The sequence below is a fragment of the Schistocerca gregaria genome, chromosome 8 (assembly GCF_023897955.1).
Source record: "Schistocerca gregaria isolate iqSchGreg1 chromosome 8, iqSchGreg1.2, whole genome shotgun sequence".
NCBI lineage: Eukaryota > Metazoa > Arthropoda > Insecta > Orthoptera > Acrididae > Schistocerca > Schistocerca gregaria.
This window is the reverse complement of record NC_064927.1, coordinates 127,630,545-127,645,896: the sequence shown is the minus strand read 5'-3', so window position 1 is coordinate 127,645,896 and position 15,352 is coordinate 127,630,545. Positions and strand designations below refer to the sequence as shown.

General features: G+C 42.1%; 1 non-coding gene across 1 annotated transcript; it reads right to left on the bottom strand.

The window, feature by feature from the left end:
- Positions 1 to 1,158: 1,158 nt before the first annotated feature.
- Trnaa-cgc (transfer RNA alanine (anticodon CGC)) lies at positions 1,159 to 1,231 on the bottom strand. The gene has a single exon. It is a non-coding gene; the product is annotated as a tRNA-Ala (tRNA).
- Between the last annotated feature and the right edge of the window lie 14,121 nt (positions 1,232 to 15,352).

The following is a 15,352-nucleotide window of genomic DNA, read 5'->3' as shown; positions in this document are numbered from 1 at the left end:
TACACACCTGCCCGATGCCCATAAGACTGCATTTACGCCTCTATCTTAGCTAGCGATTAATCTTTCCGCAAGTTTTTAGCCTTCTCATTCTTTCAGCTGCAAACTCATTTTGGTGTGTACTTTTCAGCGCGTAGTACAAGATGCTTAACCACTTCAGTAGCTCTCTGCGAAAGTTTAGAACTATCAGCATAACGAAGTTTACTGTAAATGTTTCTTTGTGTCTTTACCTCCGTTTCTTCGTCGTACATCCCAACTTCTCCGACAATCTGTTCAGCACACACACACACTGAGAAGACAAAGTTAAAACAACTATAGCCGTGTATAAGTTATTTTCCAATCTCAAGTCATTCTTTATTCACTTATTCTGTTCACATATCTGTTTCTTGAACAATAGAAAAAAATCTACGTAAAGAATGAAAGGCGCTATGACGACACCATAGTCATTAATAATTCTCGAAGTTTTTCGTGAATTACGCAAACGTAGCTTTCATTACAATCTGCGAAGCTTTTAGACCTTTCTAGCATACCCCTGCTAAGACATTTCTCATTCCTGTGCCTACCCTGAAGCCTGCCTAAAGATTAATCTTCCCTATTTCTATGTATAAGTGCAATCTACACTAAATAATTTTGAGTAGCAAAGTTATTTTAACAACAGATGACATGCGTTGAGAGTACCGCGGTCGCAATTTAAAATGACTAATCAAACAGCTTCCAGCCTCTAACTAGATTGTGTATTTAAATAATTTTTACTATTCCTTGCCATTTCAGGTTCAGAACTGAACGTTCATCACCAGATGGTTGCAGTATATTAATAAGACGAATTGCCACGCAAATGTTGCATATTTTGAATGCAATTATTCTCTACAGTGACATAAACTTACATGGATAGCATACACACTTACGTTGAAATCCGCTTTTCTTCAGAATTTTACTTTTATCGTAGCACAAGACATCACCGAATCATCCGTCCTTTATTCCGCTAACTTTGCTGGTGGTGATTAGTGTTTAACGTCCCGTCGACAACGAGGTCATCAGAGACGGAGCGCAAGCTCGGGTTAGGGAAGGATTGGGAAGGAAATCGGCCGTGCCCTTTCAAAGGAACCATCCCGGCATTTGCCTGAAAAGATTTAGGGAAATCACGGAAAACCTAAATCAGGATGGCAGGAGACGGGATTGAACCGTCGTCCTCCCGAATGCGAGTCCAGTGTGCTAACCACTGCGCCACCTCGCTCGGTGCTAACTTTGTAACACTAGCTCTACAGCTGTATCTGAATCCTGCAGCAAATCACTTTTGGATTTTTGCCAATTGCTGATATTTTCATAGCTCTTTTAACTATTTGTTTAATCATAAATGATTTCTGCTCAAAGTTAAACTGCCTTATCTCTCTCCTGCCACCAACTGCTTTATGTTCTGAGAGTTCCTATTCTGCGTTGAAATTTCCTCAGTAGTATATCGTATCACATTCTTATCTTCCTTTTCTCCTTCCCACCTTTGTTTCTATCATTTATTTTTGTTACATGTTCCTCCATGGACCACACGAATGTGGACGTGTCGTGTACGACTACTGTTTGTAGCAATGCTTATGACTAACGAATATATCCATACGGAGACGTAACATGGGAATGTTCTCCAGAAGAACTGTATTTCCTCCACATACCCATGTGTTGTCATAAATGACTACTCCTCCTTACGAGTAATTATTTTTACCTTCAGACTGGTAGTACGTTACTAAAGTTCGTCAATGAATGGTGGCTAACCGAGTGATTCTGAGTCTTTATAACAATACGAAAATCATCATAGATTGATTATCGCTTCTCGTCAGAGATAGACACAAAGCAAGTAAATTTCCTTGTGGACTAAAGCTGCATACCGTACCGGAACCCGAACCCGGAATCTCACAATGATCTTACCGATTGAGCAACACAGGCACAATTCACGACACACTCCCATACCATCAATTGTGTCATGCCTCTCTCCCACATTCCATTACAAACCAAGGATAGTGATATATGAGTGTGAAATAATATACTGCACTTTGCAGCTGCACACTATGCCGATGGTATCATGTGTGCATGGTAATGAGAGAGCTTAGAAATCGGTTGAGATTAATGAACAACATTTAATACACCTACGTCAAGTGGGTACCATAATAAATAGAATAATTAGTTCATCAAAAAGGAAAAGGAATTCAGCAATCACCCTTAGATTAACTCTTTATTCTCCACAACAAATGTATCTCAGTTGGCGTCCTATATTCAGCAATCAGTCGCAAATAAGTTCATTTTTCTCCACAACGAGTGTACATCAGCTGTCGTTCCAGATTTCTTCCATCTGGATGGAAAGAAGAGAATAAACCAAAGAGGTATATGGGGATGCAGTACGTCTTCGTCGCTATTTGTCATTCACAGATATGACTTGATAAGAACCTGGAAAAACAACGCTTTCTAATACACAGAAGGTTGCGATAAGTAAATACACAGAAAAACAGCACACCGCTCTTCACGCAGAGAAATGTTCGCACCTAAAAGCAGCTGCGGATGAGTCCAAAGGAAGCACCTTTTTTTTTCTTTGAGTCATTAGTCTTCTGAATGGTTTGATGCGGCCCGCCACGAATTCCTCATTCCTCTCCTGTGCCAACCTAAGTGATCAACTATTTGCTGGATGTATTCCAGTCTTCCTCTACGCTGTTTGCCCTCCATAGCTGCTTCTAGTATCGTGGAAATCATTCCCCGGTTTATTAAATAGATGTCCTATCATCCTGTCCCTTCCCCTTGTAAAAGCTTTCCCCATATTTCTTTCCTCTCCAATTCTGCCCAGAACCTCCTCATTCCTTACCCTATCAGTCCACCTAATTTTCAACATTCAACTGTAGCACTACACCTCAAATGCGTCGATTCTCTTCTGCTCCGGTTTTCCCATAGTCCACGGTCCACTACCATACAATGTCGTGCTCCGGACGTACATTCTCAGAAATTTCTTCCTCAAATTAAGGCCGGTATTTGATATTAGTAGACTTCTCTTGGCCAGGAATGCCCTTTTTGCCAGTGCTAGTCTGCTTTTGATGTCCTTCTTGCTCCGTGTGTCATGGGTTATTTTGCTGCCTAGGTAGTAGAATTCCTTAACTTCATATACTTCGTGATCTCCAGTGCTGATGTTAAGTTTCTCGCTCTTCTCGTTTCTGCTACTTCTCATTACTTTCGTCTTTCTTCGATTTACTCTAAGTCCATGTTCTCTACTCATTCATCGATTCAGCACATCCTGTATTCTTCTTCACTTTCACGCAGTATAGCAATGTCATTAGCGATTCGTACCATTGGTATTCTTTCACCTTAAATTTTAATTCTGCTCCTGGACCTTTCTTTTACTTCTGTCATTGCTTCTTCGATATACAGGTTGAACGATAGGGCCGAAAGAGTACGTCCTTGTCTTACACCCTTTTTAATCCGAGCACGTCGTTCTTGGTCGTCTGCTCTTATTATTCCTTCTTAGCTCTTGTACATATTGTACATTACCCGTCTCTCCACATAGCTTATCCTTATTTTTCTCAGAATTTCGAACATCTTGCATCATTTTACATTGTCGGACGCTTTTCTCAGGTCGACAAATCGTATGAATGTGTCTTTGTGCCGGCCGCGGTGGTCTAGCGGTTATAGGCGCTCAGTCCGGAACCGCGCGACTGCTGCGGTCGCAGGTTCGAATCCTGCCTCGGGCATGGATGCGTGTGATGTCCTTAGGTTAGTTAGGTTTAAGTAGTTCTAAGTTCTAGGGGACTGATGACCACAGATGTTAAGTCCCATAGTGCTTAGAGCCATTTGAACCATTTTTTTTGTGTCTTTGTGTGTTTTCCCTGAGTCTTGCTTCCATTATCAAACAACACGTCAGAATTACCTCTCTGGTGCCTTTACCTTACCTACAGCCAAACTGATCGTCATCTAACAAATCCTCAATTTTCTTTTCCATTCTTCTGTATATAATTCTTGTTAGCATCATGGATGCATGAGCTGTTAAGCTGACTACGTGATAATTCTCGCACCAGTCGGATCTTGCTTCGGAATTGTGTGGATGACATTTTTTCGAAAGTCAGATGATATGTTCCCAGATTCATACATTCTACACACCAACGTGTATACTGGCTTTGTTGCCACTTCTCCCATTAACTTTAGAAATTCTGATAGAACATTAGCGATCCCTTCTACCTTATTTATTCCTCAATCCTCCAAATCTATCTTAAATACTGATTCTAATACTGGATCCCCTGTCTCCTCTAAATCGGCTCCTGTTTTTTCTTCTATCACACCAGACAAATCTTTTCCCTCATAGAGCTTCTCAATGTATTCTTTCCACCTGTTCTTCTCTCCTCTGCATTTAACAGTGGAATTCTCGTTGCACTCTTAATGTTACCACCTTTGCTTTTAAGTTCACCGAAGGCTGTTTTGACTTTCCTATATGCTGAGTCAGTCCTTCCGACAATCATTTCGTTTTCGATTTCTTCACATTTTTCATGCAGCTTAGCCTCCCTGCATTTTCTATTAATTTTATTCCTCAGCGAAATGTATTTCTGAATTCTTGAATGTTCCTGATTATCGATCAACTGAAGTATTTCTTCTGTTACGCATGGTTTTTTCGCAGTTACCTTGTCTGTACCAACTTCTGTGATTGCTGTTCTGAGAGATGTCCATTTCTCTTCAACTCTACAGCCATCTGAGCTATTCCTCATTGCTGTATCCATAGCCTTAGAGAACTTCAAGCGTACCTCGTCATTCCTTAGTGCTTCTGTGTCCCACCTCATCGCGTATTGATTCTTCCTGACTAATCTCTTCAGTATACTCTTCATGTCTACTACATTGTGATCTCTGTATCTGCTCCTGCTGCCTAAGTGCTACAGGACCACTAATTACTATTCACAACATACAGGCCGGCCGTAGTGGCCGAGCGGTTCTAGGTGCTACAGTCTGGAACCGCGCGACCGCTACGGTCGCAGGTTCGAATCCTGCCTCGAGCATGGATGTTTGTGATGACCTAAGGTTAGTTATGTTTAAGTAGTTCTAAGTTCTAGGGGACTGATGACCTCAGATGTTAAGTCCCATAGCGCTCAGAGCCATTTGAACCAACAGACTTACAAAACAAACAGTGGATTTTTATTGACAACATGAGCAAACACGAAAGGGACACGATGAAATGAGTTGGCGAATCAAAACTCATCTGAAATTGGCAAGAATTACTCCATTCCAACGGATGTCCACAACCGTTAAATCTTCAGGTCCACAATTCACAAATCGCAAGTTGCCAGGAGGAGAAACCAAAGAAGAAGACTGTAGCAACTTGGTCTGGCGAGAAAGGAAGCCCACAGCAAAAGAATGAAAGAAATATAGTCACAAAGGAAGAGAGGCAAGTGCGCACCTCTAAGTACTTTGTGTAGTCTTAAGGGGGTTATTTGCAAATAATAATGAGGATTAATTTATTTGAATCCTTTCAACATTGTTCTCAGTGGTCCTGTAGCCGTTTATAGACGAAAATAACGTTAATAATAACATTATTTCACGATGGCGGTTTTCTTCAAACGCCGACGAACCTCTGTGCCGTGCGGTTTCTTTGTAATTCTTCCGGGAAACTTCGCTAGTGGCTCACCGCCTCGCAGATATCTGACTCATCAACGTCAGGTGCTCTTACACATTGCTCCACAGACCTGGTAAACAGCTGTCATGCCTCGCAGCAAGAACTGCACACATCCGGCTGCTTTTATCACACGCAGATACGTTAAGAGCGCGACGCAACAGAGAAGTAAGACACCTCAACCAACGCTACCAGGAACGTCACAAAGTATCTCCTAGGTTATGCGAATTCCTCTCTGACCTCCGAAATTTCTCCAAGGCATCATTTTTTCCACCTCTCATTAAAGTAATAATTCCTTGCCGTTCGACGACCTGTCGCAATTCTTTCATTTGGACGCACTTCCTCTTCCGGCGTTGGTCCACTGCTCCTTTTAAGTCCCCCTGAGTTCTTCTCACTGACTTCCTGCAACACAATCTCTGTTCCGTAGGTTATCCGTAGAACAAGAAACTGTTTCTTGGGTCGCAAAGTGATTCTAAATTGCAACTATCCCCGAATCCATAACGACATATGTTTACACTTTCTTAACTTGAATTTTACCTTACACATGTAAAGCAAAAGTGGCTGACATGATTCGCTGCATATGTAGCAGAATAACAGATAACGGCAGAAGTAAATAGGATATAATACGTATACCAGAAATAAGGACAACATCTTCTCTTAGAAGAGGTCCATATAAACAAAAATTCAGTGTGACGAAGCTATCTCTGAAAGCGTTTATCTTCAGTGTAGCCCTGTAGAGTGAAATGTACAGGATAAGAACTACAACTAAGACGCTTTACAAGTGTGGTGTCACAGACTAACGCTGATGGTTATACTGGTGATTACCTCGAAGAGGACGGTCTATTGACACACAGTCAACACGGATTTAGAAAACGCGTCCTTGTGAAGCAGAACAAGTTCTTTACTCACACGGAGCGTCGAGTGCTATTAACAACGGATTTCCAATCGATTCCATATTACCAGATTTCCATAACGCTTTTGACACCGTCCCTCACAAGCGGCTTCTAACCAAACCGCGTGCTTGTGGAATATCGTCTCATTTATGCGAGTGGATTTGTCATTTCCTATCAGAGGTCACAATTCGTAGTAACTGACGGAAGTCATCGAGTAAAACACTAGTGATTTCTGGCGTTCCGCAGGGTAGTGTTATAGGCCTTCTGCTGTTCCATATCTATATAAACGATTTAGGAGACAATCTGACCAGCCGTCTTAGGTTGTTTGCAGATGATACCGTCGTTTGTCGTCTAGCAAAGTCATCAGAAGTTCAAAAGAAATAGCAAAACTATTTAGAAAGGATTTCTGTATGGTGCGAAAATTAGCAATTGACTCTAAATAATGAAACATTTGAGCTCATCATCATGAGAGCTAAAAGGAATCCGTTAAATTTCGGTTACACGATAAATCAATCAGATTTAAAGGCCGTAAATTCAACTAAATACCTAGGAATTTCTATTACGAACAACTTAAATTGGAAAGATCACATAGAAAATGTTGCGGATATGGCGAACCAAAGAGTGCATTTTATTCGTAGAACACTTAGAAGATGCAGCAGATTTACTAAGGAGACTGCCTACACTACGCTCGTCCGTCCTCTTTTTGCAACACTGCTGCGTAGTGTGGAATCCTTAACATATAGGATTAACGGAGTACTTCGGGAAAGTTCAGAGAAGGGCATGACGTTTTGTATTATCGAGAAATAGGGGTCAGTGTCACAGACAAGACACAGGATTTGGAGTGGACATCATTAAAACGAAGGCGTTTCTCGTTGCGGCGTGACCTTCTCACGAAATTTCAATCACCAACTTTCTTCTCCGAATGTGAAGATATTTTTTTGACGCCGATCTACGTAGGGAGAAACGATCATCATAATAAAATAGGACAAATCAGAGCTCAGACGGAAAGATGTGTGCTGTTCGTTAGCTGAACAATAGAGAATTATTGTGAAGGTGGTTCGCTGAACCCTCTGCCAGGCACTTAAGTGTGATTTATAGAGTAGCCAGGTAGATGTAGATGTAGACTGGATACCTAATGAATAGATTGTGAATGGAACCGGGGGAGAGAAGAACATTATAAGAAAAACTAGGACACATACTGGAACATCAAGGTACAGTTTATTTGGTAATGAAATTAAGTATGGAGTGAGGTGAAATATTGCACTGTTACACATTAGTGTTAAATATTTTACTGTTACTGTTGACAGTACTACTGTCTTTTCGGCCTGAGCGAAGACGGGTGCATTTGCAGAGAGGATGAAACTTGCGTACGATGGACTAGCATTGAGAGCAGCACAATCCAGTGTTGGTGCTGAAGACTGTGATAAAAACACTTGAAGCAATAGTGGTCGAGTTTTTCAGATTATTTTACCGTGGTAAGCAGTCGTTGATGGTAACACGAGACCAGCAGATTCCAGTCTTCTCACGGTAACTGCGCTCACTACTAACAGAGAGAACAAAATTCCATTCACTGATATCCAAAGAGACAACATACCAAACAAGAGACGGATAAATGAGACATCTCGGACAGAACGACCTCCTTCATTCCTACCAGCATGGTTTCCGAAAACATCGACCATGTGAAACCCACCTTGCACTTTTCTCACTTGACATTATGAAAGCCATGGATCGTAAAAGTCAGGAAGTGGAAATATATCTTGATTTCCCAAAACCATTTGACTCTGTACGAGTTGGTTTGCCAGGTGTCCGGCTTTTTATGATCGTGCCTGGCAATATATATTAAATTCTGGCCTGCTCGGCTTTTGTTAGGCTTTTATGGATGAAGCAGAGAACGCACAACTGAGGCCTATTCCAAGCTAATGAAGTAAGCGCGAGAAGTAAGTATCAGGACGAATTAGGAGATATGCCGCAAGGATATATAGATATACAAACCAATGCTATTCTTATGTCTCTGCCCCATATTTTTCTTCGTGGACTGGAAGAGTGTAACACACAATGGCAGAACCACGCCACATGCAGAGCGAGCGAGGCAAAGTACAATCGATGTCAGACTGCGTCGCCCTACCACGTAAAATATTATCTCTATTAATTGTAAATAAATAATATTGTCCTGGTGTATTTTTTAAAAATCTAAATCCGAAGAATATTGCTCTGAGTTGTGTAGTGCAAATGAATTTAACTTGATCCTTGAGTATCAGTATCACCAAAGCCTATCACAAAATGCACACTCATCAATGCTGAAACTTTCTTAACATAGATTTAACTTCAGTCTTTATGCCTTTCGATGGATTTATTATGTTCTATTCGTAATGATTCTAACAAAATAACAGCAAGCGATCTTACGTAGTTATAGTGCAGCTATTGTGCAGCGAAACTGAAATGAGGTACGTTGTTGACGATCGGTTCTAGGCGCTTCAGTCCGGTGCTGCTATGGTCGCAGGTTAAAATCCTGCGTCGGGCATGGTTGTGTGAGACGTCCTTAGGTTAGTTCGGTTTAAGTAGTTGTAAGTCTAAGGGACTGATGACCTCAGATGTTAAGGTCCCGTAGAACTTAGAGCCATTTGAACCATTTTGAAATGAGGTAGTAGCAGAGCATTAGTTTTGTGCACTTGCACTTAATTCAGCAGAGGGGAGTCCACATGAGCTCTAGTGCGACTTAATGTATAGAGGTCGAAAAGGTAACTGTAGTTAGTACTTACAGTACTTATAGTTGGAATTAATTAATGATTTGTCCAAGAGGGCAATGACAGCGCTGCGGGTTCGATCTACGCAGTCGTCCTGCACACATCCACATGACGTGTAAAGACACTGACCGTAGCACATGAAATATTGAGGATCAGATTATTCAAATTAATTACACTACTGGCCATTAAAATTGCTACACCAAGAAGAAATGCAGATGATAAACGGGTATTCATTGGACAATTATATTATACTAGAGCTGATATGTGATTATATTTTCACGCAATTTGGGTGCATAGATCCTGAGAAATCAGTACCCAGAGCAACCACCTCTGGCCGTAATAACGGCCTTGATACGCCTGGGCATTGAGTCAAACAGAACTTGGATGGCGTGTACAGGTACAGCTGTCCATGCAGCTTCAACACGATACCACAGTTCATCAAGAGTAGTGACTGGCTTATTGTGACGAGCCAGTGTCTCAGCCATCACTGACCAGACGTTTTCAATTGGTGAGAGATCTGCTGGCCAGGGCAGCAGTGGAGCATTTTCTGTATCCAGAAAGGCCCGTACAGGACCTGCAACATGCAGTCGTGCATTATCCTGCTGAAATGTAGGGTTTCGCAGGGATCAAATGAAGGGTAGTGCCACGGGTCGTAACACATCTGAAATGTAACTACCACTGTTCAAAGTGCCGTCAATGCGAACAAGAGGTCACCGAGACGTGTAACCAATGGCACTCCATATCATCACGCCGGGTGATACGCCAGTATGGCGATGACGAATACACACTTCCAATGTGCGTTCACCGCGAAGTCGCCAAACACGGATGCGACCATCATGATGCTGTAAACAGAACGTTTTGCCATTTGTGCACCCAGGTTCGTCGTTGAGTACACCATCGCAGGCGCCCCTGTCTGTGATACAGCGTCAAGGGTACCCGCACCCATGGTCTCCGAGCTGATAGTCCATGCTGCTTCAAACGTCGTCGAACTGTTCGTGCAGATGGTTGTTGTCTTGCAAACGTCCCCATCTGTTGACTCGAGACGTGGCTGCACGGTCCGTTACAGCCTACAGCCATGCGGATAAGATGCCTGTCATCTCGACTGCTAGTGACACGAGGCCGTTGAGATACAGCACGGCGTTCCGTATTACCCTCCTGAAACCAGCGATTCCATATTCTGCTAACAGTCATTGGATCTCGACCAACGCGAGCAGCAATGTCGCGATACGATAAACCGCAATTGCGATAGGCTACAATTCGACCTTTATCAAAGTCGGAAACTTGATGGTACGCATTTCTCCCTCTTACACGAGGCATCACATAAAGTTTCACTAGGCAACGCCGGTCAACTGCTGTTTGTGTTGTAGGGGTCGCCCCGGCGCCAACCTTGTGTGAATGCTCTGAAAAGTTTATCTTTTGCATATCACAGAATCTTCTTCCTGTCGGTTAAATTTCGCGTCTGTAGCACGTCATCTTCGTGGTGTAATTGAAATGTATTTTAATATAAACCCATATACATTCTTCATTAATTAATATAAGTATTTTCCATCATTTGCTACAAGAATCTTTATCAAGCTCTTACACAGGCGGACGTGAAATTTGTTATTCACAAAATTAATACAATGTCCGCAGCAACAGCGAACGATTATATCGGATCAAGACATATAATGTATTTACAGATTCTCGACTCCAACAAAAAGTGTATCACAAGGCTGTCTCCTTCATCGAAAGTTTGAAAACGGAGTAAAATGTTCTGTCAGAGAGCGCATAGCGCTATTGCTTTCAATTCAGTGTTGCATCACACTGGCGCTTCGCTCGTACGCAAAGTAATATGTCGTTATTTAAAATTGTTTTCAAACTTATAGTAACATGCACAATCTAATTCTTTCCTTAAAAACACACACGGGGCTAACAAAAGGTGATAATATACACACTTAGCGTCCTCCTACCCCTGTTGAGACATGCAAGTGCAAACGAGATTTAGTCTGCGATACAACTGTGATTGAAATGACCAAAAGTATTGAATATCTTTCTGTTTCTCGTCTAAGAAGAATTTCGTTTAACGAAGAACTTTTAGTTTATTCTGGCATAATATTATTTTAGGTAGAAGACAGCAGTTCAACACACTGAGCACATAGTTACTATCACAAGTGCCAAATTATAGGGGTGTTTACTGATAGTTTGATTAAGCATGTTTAAGATTGATCTCGCAAAAACTACCTGTAATTGAGTATTAATAAATAACTGCAAATACGCAACAGACTCTATTTCTGTTTAAAATAGGTAGTTCGAATTGTGGGGCAAAATGTTCGGCTAAATATAGCGCCGAGTCCGGCTTTTTTAGTTTTAGGCTTGATAGCTCTTGGTACGAGACCAACGTGTGTTAATCAAAGTGCAATTGTACTAGGTGTCAATCAAAACTGAGTTCAGGATTTTTCGGTAGGCAGGACGCAGCACGCCGTCTTGGATGGGGACTCACAGACAGAAGCAGAGGTAACTTTAGGCGTGCCCCATGGAAGTGAGTTGAGACTGTAGTTGCTCGTCTTGTGCATTTATGTCCTTACAGACGGAATTAAGACTTTTCTTAGATGATGCAGTTATCTATAATGAAGTACCGCCTGAAAAAAAACACCTGAATGAACATTCGATCAGAAAAAGAAACATTGGATCTTAGGAGACGAGGTTCTGGCAGAAGTAAAGCTGTGAGTACCGGCCGTGAGTCGTGCTTCGGTAGCCCAGTTGGTAGAGCACTTGCCCGCGAAAGGCAAAGGTCCCGAGTTCGAGTCTCGGTCAGGCACACAGTTTTAATCTGCCAGGAAGTTTCATATCAGCGCACACTCCGCTGCAGAGTGAAAATCTCATTCTGGATTCGATCAGAACTTGATAAGATTTCAAAATTACGAAAAGTCTGCCAACTTGCTCCCCTAAATGTACACAAATAAAAAATAACGCACTTCACAAAGCAAAAAAACTTATTATCATAAGACTACGACGTCAATGATTCGCCATTAGAATTAATAGTCTCGCACAAATACCTGGGTATAGCAGTTTCCAGGGCTATAAAACGGAATAACCACCTACGCTCCATTCTAGGTAAGGCAAATGAGAGACTTCAGTTCCCAGGAAAGACATTGGGGAAATGAATTTAGTCTACAGAGCAGACTACCTACAAATGAATTTATATGGTTCCAGAGGCATTTTCAAGTTAATATGCAATCATGTTAAAATGCACACTGAAGCAGCGAACGAAAATCTGTATCAGGACAGTATACGGACACAGGTTTCCTGCTCAGTCGGCAGATAAGTTAACCACCGCTCCACTTTGGCACAGTAGCTTTACAAATTGCATGGACTACCCAGGCACGCTTCCCTTCACAATCCAAATTCCCACTCACCCCTCAGCCCACTTGGTACTCCCCCTAAATCTGAACAGCGTTGCAGAGGCTCTCCAACTGTATTGGAACAGCATCGAACGCCTACTTGCAAGTCACAAGATGTGTGAGACCCATACCAGTTAGGACTAACGGGAGATACTGAACGTATACACAGAAGGTGGCGCGAATGGTCATAGGTTTGTTTGATTCAAGGGACAGTGTCACTGAAAAACCTCGGTTGACAGTCTCTTGAAGACAGACGCAAAAAAATCCGCGAAAGACCTACTTACTAATTGTTAAAGATCTGGACTAAGGGAAGAATCTAAAGGTATTCTCTCGTCCCACATTTATTGCTTGCGGAGGGATCGCGAAGACAAAATCAGGCTAATTACAATACGCACAGTTATTTAAACAGTCCTTCTTCCCGCGCTCTGTATGAGACAGGAAACCCTAAATTACCATGCCATGCGCTACCTGGAGTACGTATGCAGGTGAGGATGTAGAAAAGAGTTTTTGTGTGCATAATGTGCATTTACTGTCTGCATGGACCGATGAGAAGCGGATAAATCTGCGATGTCACGGGCAGCAGAAACCGTGCCAAGGCTCCGATACCAGCAGCTATTTTTATTGGTTTAGCGGAATCACTGGCTCCGTCGAGCGGTAGATCCGGCTCCACTACACACTTTTTGTATTCTTGCCTTGCTCCGCTACCGCCTGATTTCTGAATTTCGAATCCACAACTTTTTCTGCCAAATGTTTTGTTGGCGATATATACAAAGGGCGTTCAAAAAGTTTTGCACAGTCCTCTCTAATTTATTTTTTATTTTTTGCAGGAGGAGAATGAATTTTTTTGTGAACGTACTTGGAACATTTTGCTATACATTGAGCCTACTCAATGTAGCATCCATCAGCTGTGGCGCATCTGGCCCATCGTTCGTTCCATGATGTAAATGCACTTTGCTAAAATTCTGGGGGTTCACTTTTACACCATCGCTTGACACAGACGATCAAAGAGGTAAAAATCAAACGGAGCAAAGTCCGGACTGTAGAGAGGACGAGGAACAATTTTCCAACCCATTTCCCTGGTTTTCTCCTGCGTCATAAGGACTGTATAGGGTTTAGCATTGTCATAATGTAGTCTGATGAGATGACCCTGAAGCTGTGGTCTGCGGGTCTTGATCGCACGTCGCAGCTTGTCCAGTAACGGTCCCGGTTAATTTTGGAGCCAGGTTCCAAAAAGTCAATGAAAATGACACCACACTGATCCCAGAAGAAGGAGGCCATCACCTGTCGGTACGCTGTTGGTGAAAGTCTTAGTTTCTTCATCCGAGGGGAACTCGGATGACGCCACTCCGTGGATTGTGTTTTGCTCTCAGGTTCGGACAAAACAACCACGTTGCATCCTCGGTAACGACGCCGTCAAAACACTGTTTCCACTCTTTCGTAAAGGTCTTCATGAGACACTCGCACACATTCTTTCTCATCTTTTTTCATGTCTCTTGTGAATTATCTAGGCACGCAATGTGCACAGATTTTTCTGTACTCTAGTGACTGTACCAGTGACACCACACTACCCAATGACAAACAAGTCATTTCAGTAAGCTGTCGTGTCGTCACACGTCTGTAATTTTGGAAGATTTGATAAATGGTCTCCTTGTTCACATCACTCATTGCTGTCGATGGTCTAACGCGTCGTGGATTGTCCAGTAGAGAGAAATCACCTTCTTTAAACCTGTGCAACCGCCCTTGGGTACTGCTGGGATCCGCTGTGTTCTCGCCATAAACAGGGAGCAACTTTCTGTGAATCGATATGGCAGAGTCATCGCCGGTCTTCAAAATTAACTCCATCATCGACCGTTGTCGCAACCTGACATCTACTTCACGGTCCATTATGACTCACCTGTTAATAAAAGAAAACACTTTTATATACCAACTTATAGCTAAATGTTCCAAGTATGTTCACAACAAATTTCATCCTCCTCCTGCAAATAAAAAAAATAAAAATAATTTGAGACTACTGCAAAACTTTTTGAACGCCCTTTGTATATTAGTGTTCAGTGGCCAGAATTCCGTGCTGTTGTCAACGAAGAAAAATTCAGAAACTTCTGACTGGAGGCTGCTTTATTGATTTATATCTTCTTAAAGAAACTCCTCGACCACGGTAGCATATAATTTTATGGCAGATACTAATTCTTCTCTTTGGAAGTTTTTGGACTGGTGATGGTGTGCACAGGTTTTACTTCCTGTATCGCTATTCTGAATGAAAGAACGAATTAGTTACTTCTCAACTACTCCTGTAGCGACATTAGAAACATTCAGTGTGGCTTTTAAACTTTTACATCCAACTTCAAAGTACCGGTAGCTCAAATATTCGCCACAAGAATCAACACTCCATGTTTTTCTTTGAACGGGTAACAGAAAATTTATGTGACGTTCTTGTGATAAACAGTTTACGAAACTGCAGAACAGTATGGACAATCTAGTGTTGAACTGATACTAATAACTAATTAATTGCCTTGGTTTTCCATCCACTGGCACTTATTGTCCTTGACAATGTCTTCTAGCACTGGATTGTTTCCTGGAGTCAGCAAAACCTGTGTCAACCATGGCCACAAGGCTTGTGCTACAGAACCTACATCCGATAGTATTTACGCAACGGCTTCAAGACCAAGCATTGATTGCCATATTCTTCTTTCATACCGTTGCTGGTTCCAGCTGGCTTTGTGA